At 39.9% G+C, this 13,690-nt stretch overlaps 1 protein-coding gene across 2 annotated transcripts in view; it reads right to left on the bottom strand.

Annotated features, from left to right (window-relative positions):
* Positions 1-13,690, bottom strand: part of TSPAN9 (tetraspanin 9) — a 166,204-nt gene that overhangs the window by 141,289 nt on the left and 11,225 nt on the right. The window lies entirely within an intron of this gene.

Raw genomic sequence — 13,690 nt, 5'->3', positions numbered from 1 at the left:
CTCAAGTGCAAATAAACATTTGATTACTCAGGTGCTGAAAATTACTGTTCTACACTTGCAGTAAGCATAATGGATTCAAAATAGAAGGAAAGGAAATAAACCCCAAAAAGATGCGTAAGCAACCACCTCACAAAACAGAATAAATTCTTACTTTAGAATCAGAAGAGATGAATATCACATCTCTCACAATATACCTGTGAAACAACTTACACTTTTCAGTATGTATTTCACCACACTTTTTTAATCAAGAAATGTAATGCTTCCAATTTTAGGTTTAAGTAAAGAAGAGCTGCTTTGGCAGTTTTCAAGTGAGCTGTGAAAATAGTAATTTTTAACTGTTTTGACCTTTTTTTTATAAAGTCTTCATATTGGATTATGCTTTCTAGTTGCTGAGAAGATAGAATACCATCTGGAAGGACAGGAGTTGCCATTTTGAAGCTCTGCTAGGGGAAAAAAGATGACTGTAAAGCAAAGCACAGGATAAGAAAAGATCAACTCGAGTGTTTTGGAATTTAATTTAAAATTACATACCAACAAAAGCTATGAAATTAATTGTAAGTGCTATAACATTAGCTTTTACTTTCTTGAGAAAAATGAACAGAAGGAATCTTTAACACATTCCCATCTCTGGCAACTTTCCCCTTGTTTCTGAAACAAGGTGGTTTGAAATACCCATCAGACAGGAAATACAAGCAGTATGTCTTCAGAGCTAACAAACTGTGAAACTATTCTCCCTCCTTGACTGCTGATCAGTCTAACTGCATGACAGAGGCAAAAAGAAAACTAGAAAGTTTAAAACTAGATTTTTAGGCTTTAAAAGGACTAAAAGAATTAAAGCAAAAAAAAAATTGCTAAAAATAAGCATCACATAATAGGCAGCTAACAAAACTCCTTTCTTCTGGTCAGGAAGAATGAAAGCTGTTCTCCTAAAGCAGGTTTTCTGAAAGAACTCGAGTGTTTCAACCGCCCTCTAGTGTTAAAACGAATGCATTGGCAAGCCAAGAGGAAGGTTGAAAAATTGTTTAAGAAATTAATGACTATGGTTTCTTTTTAACCACTGTTAAAACTAAAAACTACAAAATAGATTTTTAAAATGCCAGTAGGCACTTCTGTCTTAATATGAAGCTTTTCAAACCTTTTCTGTAATCTGCAATTCTGCCCCACAGCAGCTGGCTACATGAAATAATGGGAGATCTTTGACTCAACTTCAGCCCTATATTTCTGTGAAAACTGGAAACAGCGCCCAAGGAGAAGTTCTGCTAATGCTAAAAAGATTAATTTATTAGAATTTTAAAAAAGAAAAGAATCAATCGTTAATTTCCATAGCCCCGGTGTACGATAAGCAAATACTAAAACTAAAGGAAAAATACTGGCTTTTATAATTAACTTCATTTAACATAAATTGTGTAAAATACAACCATAGCTGAAAAATTCTCCATTTCCTCCTCAGGCCCCACATATAAATTTTAATTTGAGTTTAAACAGCATGCAAAACAAGGAAAGCTCAGAGGCAAATCTTCTCTGAAGATCCTAGAGTCCTTTAGCAGCTAATTACTGATCTCTTGATCACCAATAACAAAACAAAGTTAATATGGTGAAAACAGAATCCTAAGAATATTAGGTACTTAGAGAAGAAAGAGAAGTGTTCTAACAGGTAAGTTTTATAATGGGCTAAAATAGGAAAATACAGATCAGGGATTTAGTGACTAGGAAAAGAAATCACCACCATGTTTGGACTGCTACCTCAAATTCAGCAAGGATTACTCCTGAGGGAGTGAGGGTCCAGTCTAAAGCTGGATTTAATGCACACAGTTTACTGGAAATCACCAGAACCATTATTCATGGGTGGATTTGTTCTACACAATACAAAACTTTTACTCTGAGCTAGTACTGACCAAGTTTGCTGCAGAACCAGTGACAGGGTAATCACATCAGGAGAGTGCTGTTCCTGATCTAATTTATTCTGCTGAGAGAAAAGGGTGATTAGCTCAGCTGTAACACTGTAATAACACATCTACTCTTCTTTCAGGACTTAGATAATATCTCCGTGTGATACCACAGGTGTGTACAACTTTGGTCAGTAATAACCAGGGATTTTCTGAACACAGTTTATGGTGTACTTCTGTCTTTGAAAGGTCAGGGATCTTGGGATCCCTGGGAAATCACAGAATCAAGGAGGTTGGAAGGTGGATCTTGAGATCATACCATCCAGCCCCCTGTTCACACTGTCAGCTACAGCACGTTGCACAGAGTTGTGTCCAGTTGGTTTTTGAGTATATCTCCTAAGATGGACACTTTGCAACCTCTCTGGGCAACCTATTCTGTGTTTGACCATGTTCACAGTTAAAAAAATGTTTTTAATTATTTTAAAAGCGTGTCCACTGCCTCTTGTCCTGTCAGTAGGCAGTACTGAGTCTGGCTCCCTCTTCTTCATTCCACCTCCTCCATGAGGTGTTATACACATTAAGATTTTTCCCTGTTGAGCCTTCTCTTCTCTGGGTTGAACAGTTCCAGCTCTCACTGCCACTCCTTATATGAAAGATGCTCCAGTCCCTTAAAAACTTTTGTGGACTTTTGCTGGACTAGAGACAACATGTCCATACTTTTCTTTTGCTGAGGAGCCTACAATCGGGCACAGTACTCCAGCTGTGGCTTACCAGTGCTGAGTGGAAAAGAACCACCTTCCTCAATCTGCTGGAAATGCTCTTCCTAACACAGTCCTGAAGCCATTGGCAGCCTTTGCCACAAGAATGCATTGCTGGCTCATGGTCAGCTTGTCATCAACCAGACACTGCAGAGGTACTTCCCAGAGGTCAGCCCACAGCACGCACTGGTGCATGAAGCAGCTACACATTCTTGGAACACATTTCTGTGCAGATGCAGATTTTGTTGGTGAGTGGGAACAGTCAACACAGATTAATCAGTGACAAACTGTGCCTGACCAACTGGATTTGTGGACGATGGGAGAACACTAGATGTCATTTACCTCAGCAAGTCTTTTAACAGTTTCTCACAGTGCCTTTGTTTCCCAAGTAACGACACTACAGTCTGGATTGGTGAACAACTAGACAGGTGAAAAACTGCTTAGAAGGTTGGGCTCACAGAATAGTGGTTGAAGTTCATACTCTATGCTGCAGCCCCAGCAATGAGTAGAGTACTGCATGGGTCTATCTTGAGGCTTATCCTGCTGAACATCTTTATCAGTGACCTGAAGAAGGTGACACACTACTCTCTCATCAAGTTTGCCGATGACAAAAAACTAGAGGATGCAGTCAATAAGCTCCAGGGCAGAGCTACCCTTCTGAGGGACCCAGACAGGCCAGAGCCACGGGCCACCAGGAACAGACCTCTGCTGAAATGTGGCAACTCTGTGGCAACTAGGGTAAACAGGACTCAGAATTGCAATGAAGGCTGAAAGCTTACTGGACTGTATACACAGGAGCATACATAGTAGATAATGGAAGTGATTGTTTTCCTGTACTCAACACTGTACTAAATCCGATTCTGGGCCCACAGCAAAAGAAAGACATTGATAAAAGATGTGGAACAGTTGGAGTGAGGCCAGAGGAGGGACATGAAGATGATCAGAGGGATGGAGCACCTCTCCAATGAAGACATGCTGAGAGTTGGAATTGTTCAGCCTGGAGAAGTAAAGTCTCTGGGGAGACACAGCAGTCTTCCAGTACCTAAAGGGGGCCTGAAAGATTTTACAAGGGCATGCAGTGATAGAATGAGGGGGAATGGTTTCAAACTGAAGGAGGATCAATTTAGAATGGATATAACAAAGACGTTCTTTGCTTGTTTTATCATCATGAGGATGATAAAACACTGGCACAGGTTGCCCAGAAAAGTGGTAGGTGCCCCATCCCTGGAAACATTCAAGGGCAGCTGGGACAGGGCTCTGAGCAACCTGATGTAATTGATGATATCCCTGCTCGTTGTAGGGGGCTGGATTAGATGATCTTTAAAAGGTCCCTTCCAACACAAACTATTCTATGGGAAACCTGAACAAGTCCTGCCAAATGGTCACTAAGTTGCTCAGGGAATTAGAGCATTCAGAGCCTGTGAGGAAAGGCTGATGAAATTGGGCTTGTTTCCCCTATGAAGGCATTGGGTGACACAGTAGCAGACTTTCAGTTCCCAAGAGAAGGTTACCAAGAACACAGAGCCACACTTTATGGAAGTATGTGGCTGGAGAAAAAGAGACAATTGAAGTTGCCACAGGACATTAAAAATCACTGCTCTGAGGTATTGGAACCCGTGTCTGAGAGGTTGTGGCATCTACATCCATGTAGATTTTCAAGAACCACCTGGACAAAGTCTGAACAACCTAGTCTGAAGTCAGCATTCATGTTGCTTCAAGTAGGAGCTGGGCTAGATGGGTCCCTTCCAACCTGAATGATTCTGCAAGTAACATCACCTTATAAACCTAAGCGCAAGGGAGTCTGAGGTATCATAGATTCAATGCCCTTTCTGATAGTAACATCACAAATATCAATACTTATTTATTGTTGGGTGCATTTATAAATGCAGTTTTATTAAGTGGTATTTGAAATGGCTTTAACATCTGACATATGCCTATACCAGGGTTTCCTGTTCTACATGCAATGCATAAGGAGCACTAGCATATGTTTGTAGCACTGACGAATGCTTGAGCTGCTCACCCCCAGCTTATGTGCTTAGTTAGCAGCATTTGTTTCAAGAAATTTTGAACACTCCCTTCGCATGCTTCCTTCAGCACAAACATACTGATGCGGGTGCCAAGATGTACAAGGTCATACAGACACAAACTTTTAATCAGGCTGGAAGCAAGTCTTTGGAAAGCTTCCATGACACAGATGGTCACCGCTGGCCTGTGTATCACCCCTATAGTGCCATTGCCCTTACTGTATCTGCTCCATGAGAGCCATCATTAGCACGAAGACTGCCAGTTGTGGAGTAGTGTCAAGTATCTCATCACGGTAGTCAATGATGGGGCCCACGTTTAATATCATTAATCTGGATCAAAGCTTCATGTCAATCACGAGTGAACTTGGTGACACAAACTCTGAGAGCAGCAATAACCCAGCAGGGCCAAACCAAATCGCTGCCCGGAATGTAGAGTCTGATGTAATACTTGGCTTCGAGTTGCTCCCATGACTCTCAGTTACACATACAGTAACAGTCACCCACATTACACAGATACTTTTGTTCAGCAGTTTTGTGAAATCTGTCAAAAAATTCAGTGCTGTTCACACCAGTATCAGCAGTAGGCATTACATCACAGTAAGCACACTGGATCTTTGAAGCACAGTTAAATATTTAGGAAAAAAAGACAAATATAGATTTAAAGCAGAGAATTATGTTTATAAATATTTCATAGGAATGTCAGAGTCTCTAAAGGAGACCAGAGTTCATAAAGTACAGAAGTTTCAAAATCACTTTGGTCAGCTACATACTTCCGTGGCAGTGCTGCTGCTTTAAGCACATTCTCAGCATGATAATACAATTCTGCTGCATGGGCATGCTCATATACAACCAGCACATGTACTATCCTTTGGGAATCTCTGAGTTCATACAGCATCTAGTCTGACATCCACCCACTTTTACAAAACGACTCATCTAACCCAAAGGCAACTCTCCATCATCTTTGTTGACCATCCCACAGCTGTGGGCAGACTAATTCCCCAGGGGCCTGCAGCCTGTTTCCTTTCATTCCTTTTCCTGACACTCCCTTAATACACTCTCATTTCATGACAGCAGTTACTGAAATGGGAGGAAAATGTCTCCATTTCTGCTGAATAATAAGCATGCCGCCAATCAAATGCGACAACCTTCCTGTCACATGGTGGAGCAGTCATGTTCTGTGTCATTACAGTACCAGAAGGTCACCAGTTCCCACAAACTTCCTATTTGTGGGCGCTGTGGTCAGATCAGAGCAGACACACCACGATGCACAGTCTGTTTGGTGCCTCGCTCAAGAAACTATTAGATCAGTCTGGAAATGCTGAGTGCTATGGTCAAACAGGAAAGGACAAGAAAATCCCCAACTGAACTTAATAGGTGCAGAATAGACTTAAGAGCTGAAACCTGATATTTAACATCTCTCACCACGTAGGATTTCTTGTGTATTATACGAGGTATTCACTATCTAACTGTATCCCCAAACTGGTTTAAATGCACTTTACTCACAGCCCTTGTGAGTCATCACCTTGATGATGACTTCCACAATCTATAATGATGATACAAGGTATGACAGGAACCACACAGTTTTCTATCAGTGTTTTTCCCATCTCTGAATTTCAGTGAACCTCCCCGTGTTTCTTTTAAGAATCTTGGGAGACTACTAAATTAAAAGATAGGACAGCATGTATAATAATACTATATATTTTCAATTTTGATTATTTCATGTGTTTGTTCTAATTGGGTGTCCATGGAATTATGATAATGAAAATAAAAGTGCCTAAGGTGAATTAACAGATGTTATTTTGAAACAACGGAACACAAACAGATCTGCAGCTTTCTGTAAATCGAGTGGAACAAAGAGTGGACAAAGTTACTATGCTACTTCTCTCTCTTTACACATCCTCTCTTAAAACAAACAAACAAACAAATTCCATGCCCAAACTACTTTATTTCTTTCTATATTCGTCTCGAATTTTCTCATTCATCAAAGGTTAATCAGCCTCATTTAATATATTTCAAATTGGGGGCTCAGGATGCTTTAACAAACAGGAATTTGTCTGAGCTTGGCTGGATGCCCTCAACTGCACACTCATCCACCAGTTGTAGATGACTGGTACTAGCCAACTGTAAACCACTGTTCCTGAACAAGTAACAATTGTTAAAAAAAAAAATTAGAGTTTAGGCTATGTATTGTTCTGTGCTGCTATCAAAGGAAGCACTCGCATGAAAATACAAAAGCAGGAAACAGTAAAAAAGTGCATTCTGTGGCACCAGCCCTTTGCCAGTTTAAGTCTTCATTGCATAGTGTATCACACCAATAAATAAAAGGTGCACTGTGAGCAGCTTTAAAGCAAAAACAAACAACAAAAGAACAAAACAAAAATCAAACGGACCAAACAGCCACATCCCTTAGCAAAAAAAAAAAAAAAACAACCAACCAGCAGACTGAAGACTAAAGCAGTAAACAATTGTGACAAGTAAAAAATCTTAACAAAGGTCAGTGTTGTCCCTGAGATTTTTCTTTTAGCTATTAGCTTTGAAAGCCAGACATATACAAATGTCAGTAAATGCAAAAGGCAAAAATTAGTACTCTTATACAGCCATAATCATCGATTTTCCAGAAATTATCTTTTTTTTTTTTTTAATTAAGTAACAAGATTATAATACTAAATTACAAGGAAAGTTTCCAGCCTACTGATTTACTTATTAAAAACTGCCAAATACCATTATTCAATTTACTCCTGGAGTCCTCCTCCCATCTTGCATGTCTCTGGAATGACCCTAACAGCACTAAGTGTCTTAGGTGTGGCCAGACAAAGACCACACTTGATACTTTTTCTGTGGGAGGCACCCAATGTGAAAATCAGCTCTTTGCACATCTTTACTTTCTAGCAGGTGAACAGAACTTAGAATCACAAGCCACAAGGAAAAAAAAAAAAAAACAGGTTTAATAACACATATTTTAAGAAACATTTTAAAATCAAAACCACTTTTAAAAAATGACAGCAAAACCGACTAAGTTTTCTGTTTTCATCTTAAATTACACAAACACTTTAAACCGTTTACAAAAATTATTCTGACAAAAATATATGGATTATGATGAGTTCTGCTGAGTAACTGATATTAAAATACTTATTTTCAGCAGTGTTACGTGACAAATCCATCATCCTTTAGCTTGCTTAGGCTGAGAACAATTCAAAATAACTACAGTGTCAACACTGTGTGTAAACACTGATGTCAGAGACAGAGCCCCTTGCAAAGTCTGACTGTGCTTTGAGCTTACTTTCTTCCCAAAATTCAACCTAATTTTTTCTGCAAGGGTGAGTTTGTGCTTTCATAACTGCTCCACACAAATCTGTGCTATCTGTCCTGCTCAGAGTAACAGACATCAAATTCCATTTCTGTTCTTAGCCATGCATGGCTCACTCTCCATGCCCACAGCATCTCCTGTCATCCTTACCACTGCCAGCAATGCACAGTCAAGCCTGACTTAATGTGCTTCCCTGGAACAGAAGGCAAAAATAGACACGCGAAGGCAAACCAAATGCTAACAACCTTGGCTTCAAATTTTACCCGTCTTGCAAAGCATCAAAGAGGCCACCTCAAAACATTTACTGCTTTACCTCCCCTCGGTCCACGTGACAGGCTTTTGTCAGTTCGTGTGTCTTTCAGTTTCCATCTGACTTTATTGCCTGGCTTTGTTACTGATTACCTTATCAAACCCCCAAAAGGTTTTATCGACCCTCAACTCAATCAGTTAATTGGATCGGGGAAGGTTCTGGGATTTGCTTGATGCAGATCACTTGGAATAGAAGTTTCCTGATGAGTTACCTTAGGGGATCTCTGCATGAGCCTCTGAAACGCACTACTGAGGGCAAATTAGAGGAAATAAAATAGCCTTTCCATCTCTCACATCCTGCGCTCTATATAGCAATAGTGCATTTATGCCATATTTTTTCCATTAATAATACTGCTTTGTGTTACCTGTCTTCAGATCAAATCCTAGCTAACTGACTGTTTGTTTCCTAACTCCCTCATTTTCCTTCCTAAACATTCCTGGAGTGACGACTTTAAAACAGGAAACATTACTGGGTCAATTAATCTCCATGTCAGCCTGAGGGCAATACAGAGGCAGGCAGTGAAGGAACTGGCAGGATGGCAAATGTAAAGCAGCTGAGTAGCCCAGTTTAGTCAAGAACAGCACAGGGCTGAGCACAAGCTAACAGACTCCCAGTACTGCCACTGCAGGAAAACACAAAGGAAGAGTGATTAATTAGCTTAATGAAAGGGAAAGAAAGAGGATTAACATCTATTCTTGATAGCTACATATATCCCCAACTTTTTTTCAAAAGCACCAAAGAGTCAGCCCAAGCAATGGGCTCGGCAATAGCCTTGGCAATGACTTCTAAATCCATAATTATACACTATACAGAAAGTATCCAGTGTATCAGGAACATACTTCTGTGCCTCTGTTAGGGAGAAAACCACCTGCCTGAGGGGCACTCAGCTGCCAGAAAATCTGCAGCAACTGAACCAAAGCATCAAAAAACACATTAATAAGGAGCAATTTGATATTGGCTCTGCAGAGGGCTGGAAAGTTTAATGTTTTTTCCTCACTGCCGTCTCTGACCTCTGTGATACTACAAATGCTTCTGCTCAGTGACAGAAGGGGATGATGGGGGAGAGACTAAGGCTTTTTCAAATGATGGGGGGGAGATGAGGGCTACCTGCATGGAAGTAGTGCAGTTCCTGAAATTCCCACCTACACCTACATGAAGCTGCAGATTTCTCTCCTACACTGAAAGAAACCATTCATGGATTACAAGAGCAATAATTTTATGCAAGAGAAGAAAAAGAAAGAAGGAACCCACCGACAATGAAAGTTTTGGTACTCTAGTAAGTTCATTTTCTTGGTTCCTTAAAACAAATACACCTGACCATTCACAGCCTCTCTGAAGCTGAGCTACACAAGTGTGATATACCAAGCAGAAATTAATAGTTGGGTAAACAACTTCAATACAGCAGCCAATAAATCAGAAATCAAAGTGGATTTGAATTTAGTATACAGAGAGCCTCCAGTAGAAAATGTTAAAGGTCTGATAGTAGAAAAACTGAAAACTACTGCATTAAGAAATTGAATTTAGGTCACAGCTGTCCAACAGGCTATCATATGAACATATACACATCACTATTGAAAATCAGGGGGGTTAATTTCATCACAGAGATGCAGACAATACGCTGCATGCAACAAAAAAAGGTACCATGGACCAGGTCCAACCAGAGAGATAAACTCCCCGATTGCTTTCAGAGGCTGCCATACTCAAGAACTGCTTTATGGAAGGCAGCTAGAGATCACAGCTCTGTGGGAGCTTGGTGTCCAGCAATAGAGACAACAAGCTAAGAAAGAGCAGAAAATTGTACCCCATCAGTGATCACATTCCTGCACACCTTCTCTCACATGATAAGTAAGTAACAGCCTCACCCTATCAATCATAAGGAGATTTGGTTACATGTCACTAAGGACTCAAATGAAAATCTTTCTCTTTATTAAACAACTTTAATAAAAATCCACCCATGGGAGAGGGCCACAAATCTGATATTCCAAGGGAGCAGAAGTAATAAGAAAACATGTTAATTAATGATGGGGACAAACATTCCAGGTTCAAGCAACCTGAGAAGAGCCAGCGATTAATTCAGCAGTATCTCTGGGACAAATAATTTTCCTTTCCCCATAACTAATTTATCTTTTGCCAGTAGGGTGCTCTCATATATGGGAATTTAAGTTTATGGCACATTAAAATTTAGCTATATCATATTACTTAGTAACTCACAGGACAGGATCATTTACAATTCTGCCTCAAGACCTCAGAATCCAGAGATTCTATTTTAAACAGAGACTCTGTAAACAAAATTACCCTGATTTGGCCAAAGGCCAACCCCAAGACCACTGCAACTTTCTTTTCCTCAGGCTACCTTAGCATAATTTCTAAAAATGTTCCTGAAGAGGTGATCTAACATTATCCATTTAATTGGACAAGTTATACTTATGACAAAGAGCAGAGATGGCTGCCAAGAAGTCATTCAAATCAGATATGAACAAGGTATTGGTCCAGCTGCGGACACCCCAGCACGCTTCACACATTTTACAAATATGCACCTTTGGCACAACCAGGTCATCAAGTTATTTCTGTGACTGTAAGGCATCTAAATAAGTTAACAAAATTTCTTCTCATACTTCTCTTTTTCATCTTGCTTGTCTGATCTCATTTTGAATAAAATTTTACAGCTTGTATTTGTACAGCACTTCCCAGGCCCTCCTCTCTGAGCCTCGCTCTGCTGGGTGCAGTATAACGAACATGGGAGCAATGACCCTGCTCACAGTCCAAAACAAAGTATACAAACGACTATCTAGGGTAGCTGCCTGCCAAAAACATACCATTACAAAGCATCTCACAAGCTGAAGACCATCTCCACTACTCAATCTAGGTCTGAGTTCTCTACTGAGCAGTTTCCTACAATAGCTTTTGTAATACACTGTATTTAATTTTGAGTGATAAGTAGCAGTATTTCACTAAACTTCTACACCACACACTAGCAAGGTATTCAACCACTTTATTTTAACAACAATTTATTGTTCAGTTTCCAGAAATTCAAGTCTGGCAAGCTCTTTAATATGAAAGAAAATGTTTCATAGAAAGCAAAAAGCACGTTTCCCATTCTCTTCAGCATGTCCAAGTCCTATCTTCTTTGCAGAAATGGACAACTTTGAAAAGAAAAATCCCTGAATTAATGGAAAAGAGTATCTGAAATCTAATAGCTAACACTGATCAGCAAGGTAAAGAAAGTGAGGTAATTTCTAAAGCACCATTACAGATGGGATGCTAATTTTTCAATCTGCTGTGAAACTGATTTTAGGAACATAATGAAAAGGGGAAAAAATTGCTTATTACCATCAATGCAAAAAAAAATGTTTGAAATATCCTATTTATCTTCTCTCTCTAAGGAACATGGAGTCTTTTGTACTCCTTGATGATGTGAATCACAGATCAGCATTCTGGGAATCAAGCTTATTCCCATTTACCAGTGTAATATGATCATTTGGCATAATTAACATATGATATTTCGTTACTGCCATGAACTTGGACCAGATCTGAAATGTAAATATTTATCAAACTGTACATCCTAGTGCCCAGTGCTACACAATGGTGTAACTTAAGACACTCACTTGATTTGCTTTCTCTTCTGGGGACAGAGTTAAGGCTGCTGTGGGAATTCTCACTTTCATAACATGAGGCAGTTTAAACATTATAGATAATGTTACATTAATTTCTGCAGTATCAAATTTTAAAGGTGTGGAAACAAGATGAAAGAGCTCACAGTACAGCAATAACTTCAAGTGGCACAAGCATGAACAGAAAGAAAACTCCTGAAACAAATAACAACCATTTCAATCTTCCCCAGCTATCTTTTCCCTGGTGTACTCCATCACCCAGCTTTCCCAGGAGACAGGAATCAACAGAGCACCATTCTGTATGATTCAGAGCATGGCACACATGCAAAAAATAGTCAAAAAACTCATTGCAAGATGTAAACACACAGCAGCCTTAAGCAGAGACATTTTATGACTAAGCCAAGACTCTTTATAACAATCTTAAATTCTACAGCATGAAATTTTATAAGTTCTTTATCTTACATACTGAAACATTGTGTCTCATCTACATCTAAAGTACAGACGTTACCTGTATTGACGCCTAACACCCCCAACTATCTCTTCATTCTTTGTCTTGCCACAGAAATACCTGAAAGTTATTCATGTCCATGCTGGTTTTGGCTGGGGTAAAATTAGTTTTCTTCACAGTGACTGGTACGGGTCTATGTTTGGATTTGTGCTGAACATAGGGTTGATAATGTAGAAATGTTTTTGTTATTGCTGAGCAGGCCTTACACAGAGCCAAGGCTTTTTCTGCTTTTTATGTGACCATGCTGGCAAGTTGGGGGTACATGGGAAATTGGGAAGAGACACAGGTGGGACAGGTGACCCAAACAGATCAAAGGGATATTCCATACCACATGACATCATGTTCAGTGTATAAAGTGGGAGGAAAAAGGAGGAAAGGGGGGACACTTGGAGTGATGGTGTTTGTCTTCCCAAGTCACCTCGATGGGAACCTGCTCTCCAGGAGACGGCTGAACTCCTACCTGCCTGGGAAGCAGTGAAATAATTCCTTGCTCTGCTTGTCTGCGTGTCTTTTGCTTTCCCTATTAAATTCTATTTATCTCAACCCACAAATTTTCCAGCTTTTACCCTTCCAATTCTCTCTCCAACCCCACAAGCAGGGGGGTAAGTGAGCAGCTGCATGGGGCTTGGCTGCTGACTGAGGTTAAACCACAATCACGTCCAATATCAAATGTACAGATTTTAAGCTACTTGTATAGCTTGTATTACTGCATCTTATTACTATTTTTTCTCCTGGAAACACATAGATCCTACAAGTGAAATTTTCCACAGCAGTTAGACAACAGAACTATTGCCTTGACATTGAAAAATCCCTCTCATTATATTTCTCAGTTTTCTCTTCCATAAACAGTAATCCCAAGATTGATGCATCTTTGCCACATGCCCAGGACTGAGCCATTGTGTGGCATCACCTGTAATGATGATTTACACAGGCGTAAAGGAAAGCTTAAGGATTCCTTTATCTTAGCCTCACCTAACATATTTCCTGGCTTTTTCAAATTTTTGCAAGGAGATTCTTTCCTTTCACAAACCATAATCTCTTATCACTCATCCCAAAATGTACAACAGCAGATGTTCTTTGCCTGCAGTTGTCTTTACAAGTTTTATACAGCAGCACAGAAGTATGAAATAGTTCTTGGCAAGCCAAGTACAAGAGTGGACTATTATCTCTCTGTTGCTCTTACTGCTTGGACTTACCAACCTGCACTACCTGCAGCCTTTGGCAGAACACATGACATTCAGCAGAGAGGTGGCTCACACTTTTTCTTATCCTAAAGGAGCAAAAAT

The sequence above is a fragment of the Empidonax traillii genome, unplaced genomic scaffold (assembly GCF_003031625.1).
Source record: "Empidonax traillii isolate 1590-97213 ecotype Southwest subspecies unplaced genomic scaffold, ASM303162v1 scaffold531:size451153, whole genome shotgun sequence".
Lineage (NCBI taxonomy): Eukaryota > Metazoa > Chordata > Aves > Passeriformes > Tyrannidae > Empidonax > Empidonax traillii.
This window is presented reverse-complemented; position numbering and strand designations above follow the sequence as displayed.